Here is a 25,790-nt window from a genome sequence, read left to right on the forward strand (position 1 = left end):
ATCGTTTCTTCTCGTACTCCAGATTCATGCGTATTCTGTAAAGAGGAATTGAAGGCAAAAATCATTGCTATGAAATTTTGTACCATGATTAATTCATGTAGAACACGGGCATTATTAATACTTTTTATCCTTATTTCCATACCTCACTAATCATTAATGGTTAATTAATGGAAATTCATCATTGAGTTATAGACCTAGAATTGACAGCGTGCAGATGATAGAATGCTTTTATATGCCTATGATTGCGCGATGGGCCGACCAAAGTTTGATACACGGATATTATAGGTTACCAAATTACTTTATGCCAACACTTTAAAAGCCAAGATTTGTTTAAATGTATTTGATATATATATATATATATATATATATATATATATATATATATATATATATATATATATATATATATATATATATATATACTCTCATATAGAAACCTTAGTTTTCAGTTATAGACAGCCAGTAAGCAATATACATTCTTACACTAGGTAATATTTCCAGAAAGACATTACTGCTCAAATGTACATTTAAAAGAAGGTACAAGTTGTATATTGATCTGAACAGAATCTGTTTCACCGTGTTGGGCAATTGGAACAAAGGGACGTGAATCCCGATTTCAAGGGGAAAGCTAACAAGGAGAGTAGCAAGTTGAAACATTTTTCAAGGTGATTATTCAAAATTAATACAGACTTTTGGTTGAAAAGTATTCTTTATGATTTTTATGACGACCACAGTGTTAAATGCTTAAAGATGAAACCTATCACAAACAAATTAGTTTTGGGTGGGAGTAATATTATGCAAGGGGAAAATGAAAAGAAAAAGCAACAGAGATATATATTGTTTATTTGACAGATACTATGAATGAAAAGGGCCAATGTGCAATGATACTGCTGCCCTCAAATGGTGATTTGCTTTGCTCAATAGTTCTAGGTGTCATTTCGAATGGCAGGTGAAATGGACACAATGAGACAAATTGTACCTGTTCAAATATGGATTTAATCGGCCTGGTCTGTTTTGTTATATTAGTTTGATAGAAAGAAGAAACGATACATAGAGGGAAAGAATATTGGATAAATCCGAGCTAATTAATCAAAGTTCTATTCTGTTTGTTATAATTATACATGAAGCCGTTCGAAGAGCTGTCTTGATAAACGGTGCTTAGATATCTATACAGTTTACTTCACCCTGCAGAATTCTTGCGTAGTTATTCGAATTCTGGATGAATGAATATTGAACAATATGAAAACGCCTGCTGCTGACCAGTACACCGATGCTGTTTACAGATCCTAAAAGAAAAATAATATAATGTACATTCTTATCTTTCTACCAATTTTATTATCGTTTTGCTTTTTGGATCTTTTGACAATCTTTAATGTGTTTATATGGGAGATTTCCGATATTCCGTGTCTATACCTGTGAAGTGTCTTCCCATTATAGACGCTTCGTTATTTGGAATATTATTTTATCAATGAACCCCTTCCGTTTACACTTTGAAACTGTGTGTTGTTCACAGAAAAATGCATCATTATTAAACAAACAAGACATCATAATGAACCACAAACTCTTAGGAAATGTATCGAAAACAGCACGTGTAAGTGTTCGTTATGATAGCAAGGTTATATAATTGTTAGGTTTCTATTATTCGGTTTCTTCTCAACCAAAGTATCCGTTGGTTTACTGAGTTATTGATATTCGATTATCATTTTAAAAGGAATGATTTGCACAATTACTGAGATGGCAGTTTCTATCGTTATAACAATACCACTGAAATATAATGAGACAATTCACTTGATCAGTGAAAAATAATCGAGGCAGCATGTACCACTAATAAATAGTCATACTATCAGAGGATTCATATTGGGAACACTAACTTTTTGTCGTACAAGACACCTCTGTTAAACAATAAACTGTTCACAGAGAAAAACAAAGCGTTGTTTCTTCAGCTTAAGCTGATATTTTCGCTCAGTGGAAGGACATGTCAAAATGTATAGTCTCCTGTGTGTCCTTTACAAGTGTGGCTGAACCTTTACAGCATATACGTCACACCCCTAAAATATTATATTCTAGAAATGGATATGACCGGCTGTTGGACTTGTGAAGATAATGCAGCATAGAAGTGGTCGCTACCTTTCCTGTCAGTTTTGAAAATTTACTTATCAAATATTACGAATAATTTAGAGATAATGATCACGGAAGTATATATGTCAGCACGTGGAATGAGGGACTATGGGCCACATCTGGCAATACAATCATGAAAGTTCCTAATATATTTTCATAATGTTTGCTCCAAAGCAAAAAGCAACAATTTGAATTTGGATTAAGTATTGGAAACACTTACCAGAGGAAAGAATATCGATTACACTACTTTATTTCAGCTTCATTTATATGCTCCATTGCGACTAACGTGTAGGATAACTAAAGAAGAAACACAACTAATTAACTGTGCTTTAGGAGCGGATCTTTTAAGAAAACTCTAATCTATGAATCTGCAGGCTGTATACTTTAAGGATAGGGTAGGTACATGACAAAAGATATGATATATATGGAATATGCACAATCAAAATCCTGCAATAACAAATCATGCACGTTCAATGCGACTGACACCTATTTTCCAATACTAGTTTCTACCGTCTATTTGACATAATACAATAGTATCATGAAATGGTAAGCTGCTGTTACGCATTGTGACTCTCTTACACATAAACAAGGGCCCATTTACATTTTACAGCGTTTAGGTTATTAAGCTCAACGTCAGCAAAACAAGTTTACCGAACCAATCACGCCACTCAACACCAAAACTGAAAGAAAACTCGAACCGTGTATATGATTCTATGACAATGGAAATTTAACTATAGAGTTAAACAATTAAAGAATTAACACAGAATTGAACACCTTCTTAGAGTCATACAGAATACTCGGGTAGCTCATGTTTGTTTTCAAAGTTAAGTATCTTACCAGCAATAACATAATCCTCGTCGTCGCGCAATATGCCTCCACAGTCAGTGGCGTTCTGTGGAAATAACAGGGAGCCAAGACCATTGTTCAAGGATAATTGCGTCTGCTCCCCCTGAAGAGATAAATGTGAAACGCTGTTGAAAAGAATATGCCATATCTGCTCTTCTCTCTGGAGACTCTTGCAAAGAAAACAGTTGAGATTTTGCATCCTATGACGAACTCTTGAATGACTAATTCTTCTTCGCATGCAGAAGGAATAGTTTAATTATTTTTTGTATAGGCTAAAATATATCTTCTTCAGACGCATGCTTTAGAATTATTCAGTTATGATAATTATTTGGCACACAATGGAAATCTAGAAATAATCAGTTGCATTCAAATATCTTTTAACAGGTAATTTATATTTTAGCTCATGACACAAAATATGCTTTCTTCAGACGCATGCATTAGAATTATTCAGTTGTGATAATTATTTGGTACACAATGGTAATCTAGAAAGAATCAGTTGCATTCGAATATCTTTTAACAGCTAATTTATATTTTAGCTCATGATACAAAATACGCTAAATACAAGACATAGCAGTAGCCATCTAATAACTGTGTACTATATGGTCTTGTTTCACTGTACAATTGATATTGGTTAATCGATTTGTTCTATTCGTACAGGTTCACACATTGGTTTGTGACAAGTGTCTGTGTGTGTGTGTGCGATTTGGATTTTTAACGTAGCTTTAACAATTTTTCAGTCATATCGCTACGATGTCTGTAGTGTAGCAGTTTATAGTGATGTCTAGCATTGGGTTATCATGCCGCAGACATGTAGCATAATGTCCCAACTAGTCACGTTATCCTGACACCAGGCCGACCAGTCCTAACATTAACCTCTTAATGCTGAGCGCAAGGCGAGGCAGCTGTTATTACCATTTTTGTAAGTCTTTGGTATGACTCGGTCGGGGATCGAGCCCACGACTTACCACATTCGAGGCGGACGCTCTAAAGACTAGGCCACTAGACGGGTGTGCCATGTGTCCCATTGAAGAAATATTTTTGATACCGTCATTAAGTAAGTTTTGTTGCATATGCTTTAAAGCTAGTAAATTGATTTAATTATCAAAATGAAACAGAAACTATATCTTTAGTTGCTACTTTTCGTTGTAGTCATTTCATAATTAAAACTTCAATATATTGATTGGCCACCCATTTAAAACAAACAAGTGATCTCTGTTAAATAAAACATTTAACTTTCTCATTTCATTCTTGATTTATAATTTCTAGCCCATCCTAATCATAACACTGTCACCATCTTGGCATTTCAAGCATAAAGGGCAATGACTGGTTCAGGCGAATATCGACAAAATTCAATAATGATAAAAAATGACAAGTACAGAAACGAAATCACAAGTGCAGAAACTAAATCTTCTTACAAGGGTCGGGAATGATTTTATTTTCTCAGTGATTACATTCTTTCTGAATTTAAATATTTTGCGGAATTAGAATTATATTTTTACAATTCAAAAATTTATCTGGACAAAATGACTGATGTTTATAAAATCAAAATGTATAGAATTAATTATGAAGTTTCAATTCAAGTTCCAAACGCAAAAAATCAATTTTGGAAATCTTTAACAATGCTTTCAGAAAAAATGTAAAAGCAAGTACTACATCACCATATTTTGAAAGAAAAAAAAAGATCACAAAATCAGTATAGACCATTAAACGTATCATCCGATTAATATTATCTTTATCTAAAATGCAATTTACCGAAAGCGACGTGAATGATATATAACGTGAAAGTAACGTGAATGAAAGTAACGTGTATTTTGTACCCTATAACCAAACGAATGTTGCATAAAACGGGTACACGAGGTATTCGTTGACACGTTTTATGAATATTTATAACACATTTCCTTCTCATACTCATTTGAACTGTTCTTTGGCTGCTATCCAAAATCGAAAGACTTAGACTAATATTAAGGTAATAAATGTTCTCATCATTTTGCATACTCTTTCCTTCAGCATCAGAAAATGAATATCAGAAACAAAGCTCAGCTAATGCTTGGACTCCAACGTATATAACTACTGGATTTATGTACTCACTTTGTATGTATTGTACACTTCGATCGCGTATCTTGTATGTGCAACACTTCCTATCATGTCAGGTTCCCCACCTGTGACACGTGCTAGAACAACTGCAGTACAGAAACATAGTTTTGTAATATAATTCTAAAACTATGCATTAAAGCTCTCCAAATTTCCCTATAATTACATATGTTGTAAATTCACTATGTTTATATTCATTATTATCGAATTTTAGAGTACATACATGTATGTATGTATGTATGTATGTATGTATGTATGTATGTATGTATGTACGTATGTATGTATGTACATTTTCCTTTTTACAGAGACTTCATCCGGTTTATCACCTTCGTGATAATACAACCTTAAAATGATTGAAATATAATTAAAATAAAGCATAATACAAAACGAATATGTCAACTAATGTGTATAAACTAAAACCATATAAACATATTTCTCGAGAAACAACAGAGTTGATATTTGGTTTGCGTTCCTTCGACGTGTGCTTATTGGTTCGTGATACAATGTAAATATACAAGGTATATTTTGTTAAATTTGTAACATTACTTTTCAGTCAGTAGCTACAAGGATCTAATGTATCTTCTTGAATAAATTTAAAATGAATGCCGTAATTATTCCAGTCTTTGAAGTTTGGCAACCTTTACTTACTCATACACATGAACTAATAAAAGCGTACTTATTAATGGCAATTACAACAATGACTTTTAATGCTGTTTTAATTTGATTCAAATTTGTATGGTAGTAAATACAGCGAAGTAGGCAAAAATCCTCATAACCATAATTTGTATGAATGATATTTATGAGGTATCTGCACTAGTAAGAGCAACATCAGCAGATGTAGTGGTTGCCGTCATAATATTAGTATCAGTCTTCAGTATAAGAAGTAGCATCATCTTTTGAATCTTTACCAAGACTACTACCACCACAAAACCCATCAAAAGTATTCGCGTTATTTTTGATTTTGGTATTGCGTCTCTTTCAGAAACCTTTTAACTATTACCAACCTGTTGATACACTATTACTACAGATGGCTTCCTCAAGTGTCAAAGATTTGCACAGACAGGTCCAAGGTCACTTGGATAGCAACCAGCAGCACCAATAGAGAGTGTAGAAACATTGTAGACCTCTCCATAATATGATAACTTTAAGAAAGGAAGAATTTAGTTATAACAAGTACACATATATACTTATCTTGAGTGCAACAATAAGTTTAGAACCCTATGTAATAATCGAAATCAGCGCAAATAAAATTACCCTCCCCATCACATATAAAATAAATGATGTCAAAATATTAGACATAACATTTACAAAATAAGTGCAATTTGTGATGTTTTATGGGGTGTTATTTCAATACAAATCTAAAAGGGGAATAGGCTACAATGGTTACATTTTTAAATAATTAAATTACAACGTTTTGTCTTGTAAATGAGTAATAAGTCAAACTACTTGAAAGAAGGAATTTTATATTATTAGAATAATAAATTGCAGTTTTACCTTTTCTCAGGTCGCAATAAATTGAAAGTTTGTTTACGCAAGTCCACCGGATACAAACACCTGCTGATGTAGCTTTGTGCCAAATAGAGATTTTAGCTTGCTTTTTATAGTGTGCGCACCTCATGAAAGTGAAGATCTATAGGCTAAAAGGTCAATAAATAACCGTAGATGGTGAAAAGGCTCCATTCAAACTATTACGTTATTTTCCTTTTCTTCAGTGGACCAATTGCTAAACTCCACGTTAGTTTGATATTGTATTGAAGTGAATGGGGTAATACCCCTGCTTACAATGTTCAATCCTTCACACATTTGCGACACCTAAATACACTACAATGGGATATAAGTGAACTAAATTATGCTATTTATCAAAGATACAATGGTGCAAATAAATATTTATTTTACATAAGATACACTATAGTTCATTGGCTGGGTAGACCTTTTATTCTCCCTTCCCTACTCCGGTTCTATCTCTTTCGCATTTGTTTATGCTTCAAGATATTCCAAACATTAAAAAAGACGCAAAAACAGAACATTGTAGGATGCATTTGCTCTGCTGTCTGATTATTTAAGTTACCCCAAACGTCCATTTAGGGTTTGCAATATACAGTTGTTACATATGGTGACCATGTTCATACTAGAATCCTTTATCCAAATATGTCAGCATATTTGGTCATAGAAAGGGTTTTAAATGCATAGTAGATATGTGTGACACTCTCATTAGTATTTAGTCAGAAAATCACTTTCTTGTTCAAGTTCTTATATTCTGTTTGCAATGTTTTGACTTAGACTAAGTGAGAGGTCTTTTGAGTGAATGCAATTGTGGAAATCGAAATAACGTCAGCTCTTAATTATTTATGTAAATTTACACTTGCTTCTGGAATTGCAATAGTGTTGTTTTAAATTTCTGGAATTTCAATGCTTTCAAAAGTGACAAACCATTATGTGCCTAACGAACAGACGTAATTATGATGGTATTTTCTTATACGAAGATTTGGTACTCGATCACTTCTCGAACAGTTAGGTGATCGACTATATATTTTTCTTTCAGCATGACTCCGTTTTATGAATTTTGGAAGAATCTTGCTATTTTTAAACGTATTTCGGAGCAAAAGGTTAAGGATGTATGTTCCATTAAAATGATACAAATGTTACTTTTGAACATGGCTTGTAATTACCTTCGAACGTGATTGATAACGTTTTGATGCTAATATTAGAATTTAATTTTCTTTCAGTTTATTTATGAATGTTTTTATGGTAACCTTAATTGAGGAGCAGAGCTTTGAAATCTTCATCTCTTACATTTTACATTACGTATGCCTATATAAAAGCTATAACGCAGAGATCTGATTGCTTACCGTATGGCTATTTGCTGAATAAATTGCTCGCTTCCTTCGCATAAATGGAGTGAATCGTGTAATTTTGAAGATAACCTATTTGTTTCTTCCTGTTATATTACATGTTATACGTTATATTGCAAGTATATGCTATACTTAATATAATTGTTCACAAAAACTATATTCGCTGTGTCGAAGAGTTAATAAATTACAGTATCACATATTATAGTTACAGTGTGATTAAGATTTCCTGATACCCAACATGCAGTCATACTGTATTCTACACCTTCAAAGAAATCAAACTTCTCGTTAGGATATCTCACTTCACCATGTCTTCATTTTAAACAAAACTGACATCCCAAATACACGATTGATCGTTTCAATGACCTGGCTTACTAAAGGAAGAGTAAATCATAACTTTTGCGAGCGCAATGCCAACACGTAGTTTGCCATTGGGTTAAAATGGATTCTATTCATCTGATAACAACGTGAATATATTCATGTATATCACTCCTTAAATGCACTAGAATCGTCGAAATTTAAATTTCCAGAATACGATTAGCTAAATTTTTATAATATGGGTTCAGCGGTGAAAGCAATCGTAATTATGGAAGAATTCCAAGGATTGGCCACCAAATGAGAAATGCAGATTGAAGGACATGTCTGCTATAGGGCTGTTAGAAGTTTTGGAACGCTTGAGACCAACAAGACTATCCAAGCAAGTTCCTGATATCTACAGTAGCTAGGTGATTATTGTGTTATAGTTATCATAAGCTGTTTCCGTCAGCATAGTAATAATTTATGAGCGACCCTAAGGAAGTCTATGGAGAAATATTTTATAATCACCTCACACTCTACTTCAAAACGTTAAGCATGCATTTTTCAGAATTGATAATCAGTTCAAAAACATTACATAAACAAATTAGTACAAAATTGTTTGCAATACTTATGACCTATGTGTTTACTTTCATACAGTTTTCAATGGCGCCCAAGAAATATATTTCTAGATAATATTATTCAGATATTGATGATCAGTATGGTTCTTGTGTTGCCCATATTTATTGCTCTGACAAGTTATCAATGCGTTCATTAAAACTTTAAATACATCTTGCCCATTACTCAATAAAAATAATTTGGAAACTTATACAGCACTGTAAAAACCGACTATTCCGATCGAGATCTCATTATAGCTGGGAAGACACGGAAGTTGTGTCATCTTTGGTAGGTCGTTTGACATGAAATATGTCACATGCACGTGTTTTCGGTCAACTAAGCTTGAACCCAAATGTTGTTACTGCCAAGTACAATTCATGTTATCTCCCTGTTCGATTTGTTCCCGACTTAAAACAGTTCTTCCTAAAGTAAAGTGAATTAAAAATCAAATAGAACACCCTTACAATGCATTATTTTATTTTGTGGACTGCCAGCAAATTTATTGTTAAATTTATAAGTCACTATAATTATGCATATATTATTCCACAAACTAAGCAAGCTGACTGGACGATCAAATTGGGTTTGAGGATAAAGACAATCACTCTACGTTGATGTGAGCTAAATATACCATATTAAACATGAGTAAAGAAGGAAATGCCGCTTTTATCATTATATTTACAATGAACTTGTTATTGGTTGACAAAATAAATGCACTGTGAAATTTTACTATATCATATGTTTAAGCCCAATTGGAGTCCCCAAACTAGGAAAGAAAAGGAATCTTACTAGAAACGCAGTCTTAGAACGTGGAAAACAAGCGGTTTAAACCAAGAAAAGTAGAAAAAGACAACCATGCACAAATAAAATTATCTTGTGCATCCCACACATGTTCTTTTAAGTAATTCTCCAAATTTGCTAAATAGCCTAAGACTACTATAACAAAAATATATCCGGGATATAATTTGCGCTTAAAAACATTTACATAAAATAACAGATGTCGTTATGGCTCATGGCTCATCAATTTCTAGGCCATTGCAAATATTTTCCAGTATCAGCAACAAGCTAAAATAAACTAGATGAAACATGATAAAGTTAAAAGTATAAATTTATGAAGAAACAGCCATATAAAGTTTCTCAAACATAAATGTTTTTCTGTTTTATTTGTTTGTCTTGTCTATGTTTTGCATTTGCCATTGAAAAAGACTAATTAAAGAATCAAAAGCGCTCAGGCGAGATAGATAGTAGTTGCGCACTGTACTTTGTCAGTTGTCAGTTTATTGTATTTATCTTAATCAATCCCTGACACACGTGATCCCTGGCTGGATCCAGTGCACTTGAAAGGATTGTTATTCGCCATATGATTATATATATATATATATATATATATATATATATATATATATATATATATATATATATATATATATATATATATATAAGCATAGTAAAACTGATTTTTATTGCCACAAATTTGGTAAATAAAGTTGCCTCCTTTTTGTGGTAAAGATTATATGTCCATGTTATCAGGTTGAATGCGTGTGTATCTGTATGTAATAAACCTAATTTGATTGTGATTGGGATTTCACTAATTACGGCATTTACTATTTATTCTTAGTTGGACAATTCTTTTAATTTACATATCATAAATTAGAAGACCAATGTCAAGTGATTTTTATCGTCAATGATTAGTTAGGCTGCACCAGATCATAAAACACATTTATTATACAGGTCTACTGTTATAACAGCTGTAACAATGATTGCATGTAAAACGTTTCTTTTCTTCTTCATACGTTTATGTGTCTACTTTGTTAGGGTTGCTGGAATTGTCATGTATTCTTTTGGTTTTTAAATGCACTTTCTTTGAAATAAAAAATATGGGTACATCATTCTATGTGCCCAACAATTTTGAAACCGGTAGGAAATACGATTATGTTTTTGGGATGCCAAAAGCCATTTAAAATGTTAATTTGTGGCTGGAAAATACATGAACAAGGTCTTTTCTGGAGCTTCATATGTATAAAAATGACACTCATTATTAAATCACAGATGCCTTCATCAATCATGTGTCTTAAGGTCACTATGTGGATTGATAACCGGACGTAAACAGTATTTAATAACCAGCCAGCAAGAATCCACCAGGTTCTCAGACTCATGTTGATAGCAAAGAGCCATTCAGCTTGGGTGTCATATTGCCATCGATGTAATAAATATCCTTTTTATCCCTATGTCATTTAAAGCGAATGGATACAATTGTCCACTATGCCACGTAATATGCAAAGTTACGACATACTTTGTCTAAGATTAATACTTTCATTTTCTTCCACATTTCATGTTGCAAGATATTGTTCATTTCTTAACAAATGAATGTAAATGGTGATATATTTGCACAGTGTTCATTATTTTTCATGTATGTAAATATGCACTTTCTTAAAAAATGTCTGTAATATTTATTATATTTCGAGTACCAGATGTTACCAATAATGCTTTTTGATGAATTTGTTTCATAAGTTGTCAGATTTTATTGAACAGGAAATAACTGCAAGGTACGCATGATCCTTTCTTTCCATTTCTTAGGTTTCTTTTCGAACACAAATTCTGTATTATGATCGCGTAATTTTTTCCCAGTACACTAAAAACAAAAAGAAGTACAAAAACGAGAGATGTGCATCAAGAAAAGAGATTATTTTATTTATTCGACAAAATAGACACAATCGTTTCATGATTAAGTAGTAATTAATTCAGCATTCGTTTTTTAAATCAGTCCAGTGGCAAACCCTAATCCAGGTACGCTAATCTTACGTAAACGTATTTATGTTTTTATTGTTCAAATCGATATCCAGATTAGATGGTCGGATTAATTGCTTTGTGCTCGCACCTAAACCCTGCTCTCAGTTATATAAAACTCTCCAAACGGTATATACGCATGTTATTGCAAATCGACCACTGTATAAACATGGATTTATTGTTACCGACAAATCATGCCGGAAATAAAACCATATAATCCGGCAGTAAACCTAGATGGGTACACTCTTCTCACTCCATACTGGGACGTCTAAAAATATAATACTACTCTTTCTGGTGATATTAATCAAATTCATCCGATTGTCAACTTGTGGTTCAACGTGTGGTGTATGCCCTCTTTAGTTTGCTCAGGAGAGTAATTGATGTTACTTTGCAGAATAAGGAAAATATAATGATGCAGACGACTTTCATTGTTATGCATTTGAATGTTGGTGTTGGAGGGGTATTTATTATCCGAGGGTCATTGATAATTCTCTACCAACCTACTCATTACAATTTAAATTTTCCATTACATTGGTGCATGATTTCCTTGCTTATACTCCCTAAACGCAAATATTCGTGCTTCTTGTGGGATGATATTAGAAAAAGTAACTAAATGATTACTGCTTTGAAGCAGAGCATTCTTACACAAAATTTAAGATGTTACCTTAGTAAGCGAGATAAGGTTTGTAACGCATGGACAAGTAAGCCACTACTTCAACTTTGATCTCACTGCTAAAGTATCACTGGGAACCTAACGTACATTTTCAAAGGGACATATTAAATGTAGCAGTTGGAAATTCCTTGAGTTAAATAGTTTCCTTATTATTATTCCTTATTATTATTATTATTATTATTATTATTATTAATCTTCATGATGGTAGATTAATATTAATTTCATAATAATCTGCCATGCTTCACTCCCACGAAATCAATTATAAATCAGTTAAACTTCCCTCTCTACATTTCGTCGCTGTTTTCCAAATTAGCACTGTTAATAATAATACATTCCTTTCTTGTATACCTAAATAAGTTTATGAATTCGAATTACGATACAAATAACGAAGGTGTTTGATATACGGACTCGTGACACACTTGTTTCTTTTTGTTTACCTGTTGTTTTATTGGCACGCAAACTCCACGTCCAATAGAAATTTATATGATTAATTATTTTCAGTATTAAATTCTTGTATGAGTATATATTTGGCCATTTCGCACCTTAGGTTCATGTTTTGGTATTTTAATCAAAGCCTGCGTTCACTCGATGCTGTGAAGCTGTGCAGTTTCTATAACAAAACGTGTTTCTATTACTTTCCAGACAATTCCTTCAAATTAAGCAAAGGAAAGATACTGTGTGATCTAAATTACGTAATTACCATTTCCAAGCATTGAGCCGTTTATATCATATTAATAGCATGTACCACCATCAATTTATTTTGTCAAACTCTAGTGAATTTGAATCGAAAAACAATTTTTCTATTGATTCATACATGGAACTTTACAAATAGCAGCTATTTCTAGATGACCGATGTCTTTTTATGATGGGGTGATGAAAACAAAGGACAAGTAGCAGATACCCCTAGATGATCGGTGTTTTTCTGAATGGATGGTGATAAAAAGGAAAAATAGCAGCTACCTATATATGACTGGTGTCTCTTTCTGAAGGGATGGTGAGAACAATACAGGTTGCTTCTGCTTTGTAGCGAAGTCAGATGAGCGAGAAACAAAATTGAAAATACATGAGTTTCTGCATCACTTTTAAATCTTGACATTATGATCCGAAACTTGTAACACTTAAAAAGGTATGCAGAAGTGTTTACAGCTCTTTGGACCAAGATTATGATTTTTAAAAAACCGCCTACACATTGGATTTTAAAGTACAGAAGGCTTAGAAATCTAGACTAGTACAAATTTCCATTTGATTTTAAACCACCAACACTTGTATTGTAAATATAACTAATAAAGCGGCATTCTATACGCATGTTCAGTATGGCCTATTTGTCTTAGACCAATGTAGAGTGATGGTCTCAAGCCCCCAAACATAACCAAATCGTCCAGTACCTTCCTTAGTTTCCGGAATAAATAGATGGTTCATTATGCTAAATGATATTGTGTCCTCAAAATTTTAAAACAAATTTGCTGGGTCTCTACAAACTGTACAAATGCAATAGAGTGTGAGGTGCTTTAATTATTTATATCTAGTTTACTTTAGGGTCCATCATAATGTGTTACTGTTGTTGACGGAACAGTTAATAATATGTCTCTCTCACATGGAGTATATACCTACTGCAGAGTAAACGAACTTTCTCGGATACAATAATTTGTGTACAGTCTTCCAAAACTTGAAAGATCATCAAAGGGTCAATTTAACAACCACATTGCAGACACATACTTTAATCTGAGTCTCTCATTAGTGGCGAATCCTTGGAATTTTTCCTCATTTATGATTGCTTTAATTTGTTAAACAGATATTATAAAAATGTAGCTAATCGTATTCTGAAAATTGAAATTTAAGGTATGTAGTAGATGAACATATCCGATGAATATAATCCATTACTCTAATGGTAAATCAAATTTTAATAGCATTACAATCCCAACGTTTATGCTTTGCTCGTGCTTTAGTAACACCGGTCAATAAGACTAACAATCATGTCTTTGTAAGTCGAATCTATTTAAAATGGGCATTGAGTAAAGTGAGATTACTTAATGAAATGTTTGACCGCTCCTGTGGCCTAGTGGTTAGAGCGTCCGCCTCGGAAGCGGGAGGTCGTGGGTTCGAACCCCGGCCGAGTCATACCAATGACTTCCAAAAATGGTACTAACATCTGCCTCGCTTGGCGCCCAGCATTAAGAGGTTAGTGTTAGGACTGGTCGGACTGGTGTCAGGATAATGTGTCTGCGGAATTATGACCCAGTGCTAGACATCATGATAAACTGCCAAACTGCAGACATCGTAGCGATACGACTAAAAAATTGATAAAAGCTACGTTAAAAATCCTAATTACAATCATATTAAAGAACTCTTCAACAAAGCGAATAAAATGATTGGGAACAAGTATATTTTACATAGTGTGTACTTGCAATAGAACATAAAAGACGTAATGTAAGTAAAAAAAACACGAAGGTTATCTTCTAAACGACACTGTTCATTCCTTCGATGCAAATTAAACGGACAGTTTGTTCAGTAGATGGCCATGCGGTAATCAATCAAATTTCCATTATAAATGTATTATATCTTTATTTAGACATACATAGTTTGGAATGAAAGAAATGAAGAGTTCAAAACGCTTCTCTGTTAAGTTTGGCACGAAAATATTCATAGATAAATGGAAGTTAAAATCTAATATCCTTTTCCGGATATTATCAATCATATTCAAGATAATTGCAATCTATGTATGGAAGTAACATGTGTATCATTTTAAGGAAACATATGTTTTTAAAGTTTGTGCTCCATCATATGTTTAATATTTGCAACTTGTACAAATATATTTCTTACATCATCATTTACAAAAAAGCAGGATTCTTACAATATTCATAAAAGAAATTATGCTAAAACAAAGAATATATAGCTGATCGCCTTGCTGTTCGAGCAGAGATCGTGTACCAAATCATTACATAAACAAATACCAGCATAATCAAATAAAAATATGACATCAAAACTATGATTAGCGCGTGTGTGAATACTGACGTTAATGGTTTGACACCTAAATGATTTTTTAGTTGGAAATATTTGCAATTCCACAAATTTAAAAACAAGACTATGGTATTTCTAAAAGAATGTGTAAATTCACAATAACAAATTTAACGCTTTTGTTTGAAACTAAATCGATTCTCAAAATTGCTACCATTCACTCAAAAGACCTCTTACTTAGTTTAATGCAAAACATTGAAAAGAATATGAATTTAAACAATAAATTGATTTTTTGAATAAGCACCAATTTTAGTTGTATACATATATAATATGCATTTTAAAAGCGTTCTACTGCAAAATGGGTTGAGATATTTGAATAAAGAATCCCAGTATGGACAAGGTCACAACATCTAGCAACTGTCTAATTGCAAACCCTGAACAGGCGCTTGTGGGTCCCGTACATAACCAGCTAGCAGAGCAAGTGCATCCTACAATTTTTTGTGATTCCATCTCATTTCTCCTTTGGCATATTCTGAAGCATAAACAAATGCAAAAGAGATAATGTCGGGGTATTGCATGAGAATAGTAGGACTACCTAGCCCATGAAAAATAATGCATTGTTTGCATGATAAACACTTTTTGGCAAAATCGTATATCTGATACAAAGCATAATCTATTTTATTTATATCATTATATCAAAATAATGTATTTTGAAGTCGAAATTTTTTGAACGCTTAAACCTAATATGTAAGGCATGATACCTTCATGACAAACATCAAAGTTAAGTCGAGTTTATCAATTGTTTCAGTGAAGTGAGAAAAAAAACAACAACAAACATATTAGTTTGAATGGCACAAGTTCAACATCGACGGTTAGTTATTGAAATTTTAGCCGATAGATCTTCTTCTTCATGAGGTGCGAACATTATGTAAAGCATGCTGAATTCTTTGTTTGGCATATACCAAAATTAGCAAGGGTTCGTACCGGTGGACTTATGTTAACAGACAATCAAATTTGTGCGACCTGGGAAAAGGTTAAATTTCAATGTATTATTCTAATAAAACAAAATTCCTTCGTTCAAATAGTTTGAATAATTACTGATTCGCAAGAAAAATGTTTGTAACTTATTTGTTTAAAAGTATAGTTGGTAATCATTATCCCTCCATGTGCATTCCTTAACGCAAGAGAGCCGTAACAAATTACATTTTTTTTTTGTTGTTCTTAGGGCCAGTACATTTTTATTTATTTATCCCATGAGTGGAGTGGGGAATATTTATACTTATTTTGATTATTAGCTAGAGTTCTTACCTTATTGTTTCACTAAGGCTAATTATGTAGGTGTACATGTCATTATTAAATTCTTCATTTCTTTAAGCTATCGTATTATGGAGACGTGTGCAATGTTCCCAAACTCTCTAATGGTGCTGATGATGGCTATCTAATTGACCAGATCCTGTCAATGCAAATCTATTTCAATGGGACAATCCAGGTGTAGTGGAGAAAAAGGTTGGTGAAAGTAAAAGGAACTAGTATGATTTTGATGGAGGTGGGGGTGGTAGTAGTCAGGTAAAGATTCAAAATATTGCTACTATTTCCTATATTGCAGCCTGTGTTACTAATTTTATCACACCCAACACTACGTCTGATGATGTTGTTGTTACTAGTGCAGATGCATCCGAAATACACGGACCATTATCACATCTACTATTGCAGAAAGTACTAACACTTTTAATATAAATACTATTTTTATTCTTAAATTGATTATATACTACGACATGCATTAATTAGAGTTCGATGCACTACCTCCACTAAAACTAAATCATTTGATATGATTGTTGTTGTCATAAATACAAAAGTACAATTGCATCAAATGTTTGAACTTGCTGTTGTAGCCATTTCTAAAAATACATACATATATACATACATACATACATACATACATACATACATACATACATACATACATACATACATACATTTAATGCAGATGTCTCATTTGTACTCAATCGAAACAACATAGTCAATTAAAACTATCATATGATTCCTGACTCAATTATTTGTATAGACATATGACTCATAAATTCTTGTAAAAACTTCATGGATCTACCATGCGCACAAGTTTACAAATAAGCGGTTCCTTCCTTGTATGGCCTTGATGCTCACATCATCTTCCATACCTATACAGACACTCGGACGACCAGACCGACATCCTGATATTCTCGCACACACATACGCACAGACAACCTTGTGGATGTAGAACAAAACTGGAAAACGTAAACGTATTGACTTGATCCAAAATACCAATGTCTCAGTTAGAAAAGAAACTTGCCTTAAATCTGCAGGAGAATGAGTATTAGTAAGGGTAAAATGCACGTGCATACCATGCTTGTAGTGTCTCTCCCCGCAAGTGATCTACGACGAGATAGATGCTAGTTCAGTTGCTTAAGCAAGAAAACAATTATCCTCCGTAGGTAACGTTGTACGCATGTACGACGACAAATAGTTAAATCTTTGTAAGTCGAAACCAAATTATTTCTTGCCTTATTCTGCGACAGTCATCTAAACTGATTTCAAGGTAAATGTAATCTAAAATTGCGCAACGTCACACACACACAAACATAAACATACATAAAGGTTGAATTCATGAGAAGCATTTTCCATTTCAAAACTCGGCCAAAGCATTGAGATGGCCATTATTCCTTCCGTTTGATCATGATTGACATACTCTTCGTTTCTTTCAGTTTATTTCTATTTTGCATAATACATTCTACACTGGCTATCCATTCGATCCAGATTCAAACACAAAATTTGTTTTCTGTGCTACATTTCACTGTCGGACTCAAGTCCAACATACCTATCTAACCTCACCCATGTGTACACAGCAGCAAGATACTTACGCTCCTCTTCTGACAATCGTATACTCATTATTACCACTATGAAAACAAAGTCATATAGACAGCGTTCTTTTCCATACCAGGGCCCAGCAACGTGGAATGTATTGCCCACTGAACTTAGACACAAAGACAAAGTGATCACATTCAAGAAGGCTCTCAAAACTCACTTATTTCGACTGCAAGAACAAACTTATAGACCTAATAATATTTCCTACCTGAAAGATTCTCAGCATGTTTTTTATTTTTTTAATGTTTTTCTAATTTCATGTTGTTTGCTTTTGTAATAATATTATGTTTCTTATCTTATAGGTGTTGTCTAATGTTGTAAAGCGCTCAGAATTTCTAAAGATTAGGCGCTATACAAAGTCCTCATTATTATTATTATTATTTTAGGTCTTGGAGAGAAACAGTACGGAGAGGATTATTCATTATTATTCCTAATTCTAAATTATCAGTATTACAAAGAAATTTAAATTAATTGATAAATCAGATTCACTGGCAGACCTAAGTTTTTTACTTGTAAAAGCATCATCTTTAGTTACCGGAAAACACATCAACTCTTCAAAAAATGTCGAAAGTTATAATTACACAACTATATATAGTAAATTCGATTTATGCTGATTAAGCTCTTGCTTACATTTTGGACGTATTACAACCATAAAAATATGAGTCAAGATAAAAAACATTTAAAATCAATATAGTAAACGTTGATAAAATTGTTATTATTTGGCACATTTCTTTCTTGTTTCAAGTGAATGAGTAAGTATAATTTGCAAGACTTCAAACCCTGCTTGAAAGAGGTATACATACATTCATGCATTCATAGGAAAGTTCAGAATTATTTTCCTGGAATATATATGTAGCAATGATTTTAAACATATTTGAGAAAGGTTTAAATCCTTGCAGTGGCTACCTGAACGATAATGTTAAAAATTAAAAAATATACCTTGTATTAAGATGAAATAAGTAAACGTCTCAAGAACTCAAGTGCAATACCAAACAAAATGTACGTTCTGACATTTCTCTGGAAATATATTATATGCTTAAACTGTATTTCATGTTCCATTATCTTAATACACGTTAGCTGTCACATGGGTTTTGATTTTTTCTGTAATTTCATCCTTTTTCCATCTTTTAAGTTATTATTATCATTAACTTGATAAACTGGATGAAATCTCAGTTAAAAAGGATGTAAAGTCAAACATACATACATACATACATATATACATACATACATACATACATACATATATGCATACATACATACATACACATACATACATACATACACATACATACATACATACATACATACATACATACATACATACATACATACATACATACATGCATACATACATACATACATACATAGCAATGTTTGAGAATTTAGGTGATAGGAGAAATCCTGAATTATTACAGGCAAATTTGGAGAGCCTGAAAGAAGGGTTTTGTCATTTTATTAAAAAAAATCAGTTTCTATTCTCAAGAGGATAAGGTACGTGCGATATCTGGAATGCCTACGTAGATGGCATATGTCGAATATATAAGATACACGACATATGTGCATCAAATATACTGAGGAAATAAATCCACGTGTCATATACGTTCGAGTTGTATTCATTAATGCAGAACTGGTTCTGATGAGCAACGTCTGTTGATATGAAGGACATGGCATGATTAATAACTATTCAGTACCTTAACAACAGTACAATTCTTCCCATGGTAGAGAGCATCAAAAGAACAGTTGACATGATCAGGAGAAGGACATGTGTTGTAAATGCTTATAAATAGTGTGAACATTTACCTGTGTGCCTGTTTTCTGTAACATTTGCTTGGTGATGTACACATTAAATTTCTACTTTCTTGAGTAGGTTGTTAATACTTTTTAATTTTTTTTTGGTCTTTCACATTACTTTCACGTTTTATATAATTCATGATACCTTCAGGAAAGTGCACGTTATACAAAAATAATATCAATCCATTGGGATAAAACAGTTCCTGGTCTATATATGTTCCAAAAATGGCGATGCAGTGCTTGGTTTTATTTTTTTCTGAAATTAACGTTTTAATTTCCAAACTTGATTATTTGTGTTCGGAAGTTGCATTGCTTCAACATAATTCATTTGAGACATTATACAACTCATTCATTTTGTCCAGATAAAACTTTTGATTTGTAAAGTTATCCTTTTTATTTCACAAAATATTTAAATTGAGAAAGAATAAAATTGATGAAAAACTAAAATCGTTCCTGACCCTTTAAAGAAGATTTAGTTAATGTACCTATCATTGTTCTTTTCATTATCGGAATTTGTCGACGTTCTCCTGAAGTGGTCATTACACTTCTGGTCTTGCATATGTATTCTTACTTGTATGGTAACCTCATGACTGTACAGTTATACATGAATATAACAGATATCAAATAAAAATATGTTTGTTGAACATTGTAGAATATTAACATTCTAATATATGTTCCATCGACATTTGAATTTGAACGTCGCTATATTTGATACAAGGCACGGCAGTAATTAGTGCATCCGTCTTCTTAAAGGTCGTCTTACGGAGACAGTGACGTACAAAATTTTAATTATAGTTCCAGCCTACCCCACTCCGTCCCTGGCATCTTATAGACCCGTACCTGTTTTATTTTTAAAAAGCGGGTCAAGGATTAAAAATATACACATAACTTAGTAATGTCATTCTTTGGTTTATAATTTTTAATTCTGTTCTCAAACCGTCATCTTCTTTGATTTTCAAACCCATTGGAAGCTATCAGTGTAAACGATGGGCCTCCTCACTCTCACTTGCAGGTTAATGGAATAGTCTGTTTTGAGTAGAGAGTTGATATAGGACTACGTATATATACAAAGTAATCACTTTGTCGTTGCATCGAATGGATCTAGTGTCTGGTTCTAAAATTCCCTCCAATTTGAGAACTAGGGAACAATATCCCATTAAGTTTCAGCTTCATGGACATTTACAAAGTTCGGTTCTATGAACTACATCACTCCTCTTCAACGAACAACACACACTAGCCCATGTTGAACTGGGTGTCAAGCTAGTGTTAAAGTTCCGTTCGGTTTGAAACGCAAAGAAGACAACGCTAAGATTAGGGTGAATTAGAAATTATGAACAAATGTATGCAATCAGAAAGTTATATGTTTCATTTGATGAGATAACTCGTTCATCTTGATTGGAAGTTCAATCAATATATTAAAGTTTTACTTACGAAATGACTACAGCCAAATTTTAAACGTAGCAGGTAAAGATCTAATTTCTCTTTTATTTTGATAAAGAATTCAATTTACTAACTCTAAAATGCGTACATAGAAGTTTGTTGACTGAGTATGGAGAAAAACGGAATAATAGTTTGGGTAATGAATATTCAACTTGAAGCCTCAAGTATTCCCTGCCTAACGAAATGTGGTAGAGAATAAATTCATTTTAATTCAGTCACCAGTAATTAATTTGTCAGGCATGCTTCAGCTGATTCCGTCTGCCTGTCGGTATAGAAAATATTCCTACAATGTGAAACATGTAACGCTAACTGACCTTTTGAAACTGATACGAACGAAACAAATCGATATCACTGGTATCATGTGTACGGTGAGAAAGGACCAAAAAGGGCACAAATATTGGGTAGCTACTGCTATGCATTGTGCTACTATATGTATTTTGTATCATCAGTTAAAATATAAACTACGTGTTGAAAAATATATTCAAATACATCTCATTCCTTGCTGTTACGATTGGGAACTAAAATAGCATTATTGAAACCAGAGTTTGAGGATAACTTATTTTTAGCATATTCAAAGAATAATTCAACTCTTCCTTTTCCATGCCAAGAACAAATAGCAATCAAAGAATTAACGTCATAGGAGATGAACTAAAACTTCGCATATTCTTTTATATAGCATTTCACCTTTAATTCTTTAGGCGATGAAAGCCCATTATCCTTGAACAATACTCGTAGCTATAAGAAATTTCCACCGAAAATCTCCGTGGATGCAATTTACATGAGGATTATGTAATTGTGGGTAAGATATTCAACTTTGAAAATATAGATGACCAACCTGAGTATTGTATATTGCTGTAAGAAGATGCTTATTTTTGTGCTGATTCTTTGATTAATAAAGTAGATTTTTACTGTCATATAATCATATACACAGTCTGAGTTTCTTCGCTTTTGTGTTAAGTGGCGTGGTCAGTTGGGTAATGTGCTTTGCTGACGTAGAGCTTGTTAAACTCAAAACGGTCAAATCTAACCGGGCTCTTATTTAATATTTAAGAGAGCGACTATGCATAACAGCAGCTTACCACTTCTTGACACTATGTATTATGTCTCACATTGACCGTACACACTATTATTAGAACACAGGGGTCAGTCGCATTAAAGGTGCAATTTTGCCATTGCAGGATTTCGATTTTGTATATTCTATATTATTTATTTTCATGTACCAACCGTATCCTTAAAGTATACAGCCTGCAGATTCATATATTTGAGTTTCCCTAAAAATTCTGCTCCTCACCCACGGTTAGCTAGTTGTGTTTCTCCTTTATTTATAAAGCACTTTGGTCGTAATGATATATTCAAATGAAGAAGTTCACCTAAAGTATTCTTAATCGATATTCATTTCTGTGCAAAAATTTTTTTATACACTTGCTAGTCTAAATTCAATTGGTTTCTATTTCCATTGGATTGAGTTCAAGGACCTTCATCCAATATTTCAACACCGTGTAATCTGTTCAGATGAACAACACGATTTTCACCTATAGTGAGATATACACTTGAGCAATACTATCGTTCCAACAAAACTTATTGGAGTTAAAAGTTTCAAATATCTCCAGGCATGTTTATTTATTTTAACTCGACTTTAGATACAAGGGTGCAAATTATGGAAATATATTACGAGCTTCCACGATAGTCCTGCCAGATGTGGACCACAAATCTCTTACTTTTACGTGCTGGCATATATACTACTGATAGCATTATCTCTAAAATAATTATTCGTGACCTTTGATCAGTGAATTCACAAAACATGTTTTTCTTTATGCACAATTTATTGTGTAACAGAGGCGTCTCGTACGCAAAAGTTTCAGTGTTCTCAAATATGGACTCTCTAATAGTATTACTATGTATCATTGGTACATGCTGCCTCGTTTATGGTTCACTGATGAAATGTATTGTCTCCTTACATTCCTGGAGTATTGTTATGACTGACCGAAATTTCCATTTTGGTTCTTGTGAAAAGAAATCTGTTTTAAAACGATAACTGTTTATAAATAACTCAGTAAACTTGTATATACATCGGTTGAGAAGAAACCTAAAATTTTAAATCTAACAATAGTAGAACTTTGCTATAAAAACGATCACTTAACACTTGCTGTTTTCGATTTATCTCTCAAGCGTGAATGGTTCATTATTATGCGATATTTATTGAATAATGGTGTATTTTCAGTGAACAACACACATGCTAAAATTGTTGTATGAAAGGGATTCATTGATAAAATAAAATTCCAAATAATAAAGTGTCCATCATATCACAAGGAGGACGATGCACGTGTATAGACAAGGGACATAGAAAATCGCGCATATAAACAAATGAAAGAGTGCCAAAGATCTAGAAAGGAAAACGATTTACAATGATGAAGACAGATAGCAATGTTAATTATATTGTTTTTAGTTTCGGATATGTAGACGACAACATTGAACTGGTCACCAACACGTGTTTTAATAGTGTCCATCATCGAGCCATCATCAATGATCTAGCCACCAATAGGATTCCACAGGATGACCTAAACTATCGCAATGTCTATGCACCGTTTACGAGGACGGCTTTTGGAACCGCTGCCTGTATAATTATAACAAACATAAGATAACTTTGATTGCTTCATAGTCCTTTCTACTGTTCGGATTTATCCTATATTCTGTCTGTCTATATATTGTTTGTTCTTTCTATCAACCTGATATGAAGAAACAGATCAGTCCGATGAAATCTATATTGGATCAATGTGAGTCTTATTATGTCCATATTAACCGCCCTTCGAAATGACACAAAGAGTCTTTAAGCAAAGCAAACCATGATTTAAAGGCAGATATAATATTGCATTGATTCCTTTTTATTGATATTATCTGTCTAATACACATTTTTCATTTCTGTTGTTATTTCATTCTCATTTTCGATTTGCAGAATATGCATCCCACCCAAAATTAACCAGCATGTGATATGTTTCATCTTTAAATATTTAACACTGTTTTCGTAATGAAATTCGTAAGGAATATTTTTATACAAAAAGCGTCCATTAATTTAGAAACTTCTTATCTGGGAAATATTTCAATCTGCACGTTTCAGTGTAAGCCTTCCCACTGAATTTTTAGTTCACGTCCTTTGTTCAGTGTACCCAGCACGGTAAAAACGTTTCTGTTCAGAATTACATACCTCCCTATAGAAGTATAATGGAACACTAATGTCTTCCTGGAAAACGTATTTGAGGTAAGAAAGTATGTAGTTTCGCTGTCTGCCTGTAAATAACATCCAAACCTTCTGGACGAGCGAGAGCATATATATCAACAAACACACACACACACACACACACACACACACACACACACACATATATATATATATATATATATATATATATATATATATATATATATATATATATATATATATATATATATATATATATATATATATATATATATATATGTGTGTGTGTGTGTGTGTGTGTGTGTGTCTGTGATCAAAGGCCTCTCGCTTTGTGAACGTAGTCTAGACGTCTACAGCAGACTGCATATTGTCAGAATAAATTATGTCGTCTCAAGCATGTTATACGTGTCTCATACAAAATATAGTTCTGAACCTTTTTACGGCAATTCAAATTCACAGTCCTCTTGCAAATTGATACGTTGCATGCTTTTGCATGGGCGGTAGGGGTATATATTTTCGTTAATATTGATTAAATAAATATAAGACATATTGATAAGTTAAACGTGAAAAATGGTTTGCATGAAATAATAAATGCACTCAAACACGGCATGGCTACCTTCTTGAGTACTGAACGTGGAGCCAATCATTTTCTGGCTAGTGAATTGAATTGAGCGTAGACTAGAAACTAAGGGAAATAATCAACAAGAGGTAATGCAAACATTTTAATTTGTTTACATTGGATCTAAATTATTATCATACTACCTACCATAAAATTGAATTACCACACATCTTTCTCTCTTTATCTCTTTTCCGTTGGTAGGTTTGACTGTAATTTTTGCTGTCATTCATAGCGCCATAAACATACTCGCATGACATTGGCGGAAATCAGCTACTTGAGAGAAATTGAGAGACTGTGATAAAGCTGATATGCTGTACAGATCAAACAAACAACACAGAGAGGGGTTATGGTTAGGAGTAATTAGAACAAAGGCATTTTAACTATTGTTTCTACGTTTTGCTGTTGGTCCATTAGTCTTCTTCCTGACCAACCAAATCAGCGGAGAGAGAGAGAGAGAGAGAGAGGAGAGAGAGGTTGTCAGACATTTTAAGATTTAAAAAATTCGGCTTTTGAAACCATATTATAGTTTAAGCCAAAAAAGAAAGATAAAAAGCGTTAAATGGATCATAGTATATGTGTGCCTGGTAACCAGGAAATTATTCGTGTAGGATATAG

The 25,790-nt window shown here is 33.0% G+C and overlaps 1 long non-coding RNA gene across 1 annotated transcript; it reads right to left on the bottom strand.

The window, feature by feature from the left end:
- Positions 1–5,051: 5,051 nt before the first annotated feature.
- LOC149802723 (uncharacterized) lies at positions 5,052–6,662 on the bottom strand. Its single transcript, XR_016419931.1, has 3 exons — positions 6,550–6,662; positions 6,060–6,197; positions 5,052–5,144 (listed from the first exon to the last, which is right to left on the bottom strand). It is a non-coding gene; the product is annotated as an uncharacterized LOC149802723 (long non-coding RNA).
- Between the last annotated feature and the right edge of the window lie 19,128 nt (positions 6,663–25,790).

Source organism: Sinohyriopsis cumingii, chromosome 3 (genome assembly GCF_028554795.1).
Source record: "Sinohyriopsis cumingii isolate HCF-2022 chromosome 3, ASM2855479v2, whole genome shotgun sequence".
Classification (NCBI taxonomy): Eukaryota; Metazoa; Mollusca; class Bivalvia; order Unionida; family Unionidae; genus Sinohyriopsis; species Sinohyriopsis cumingii.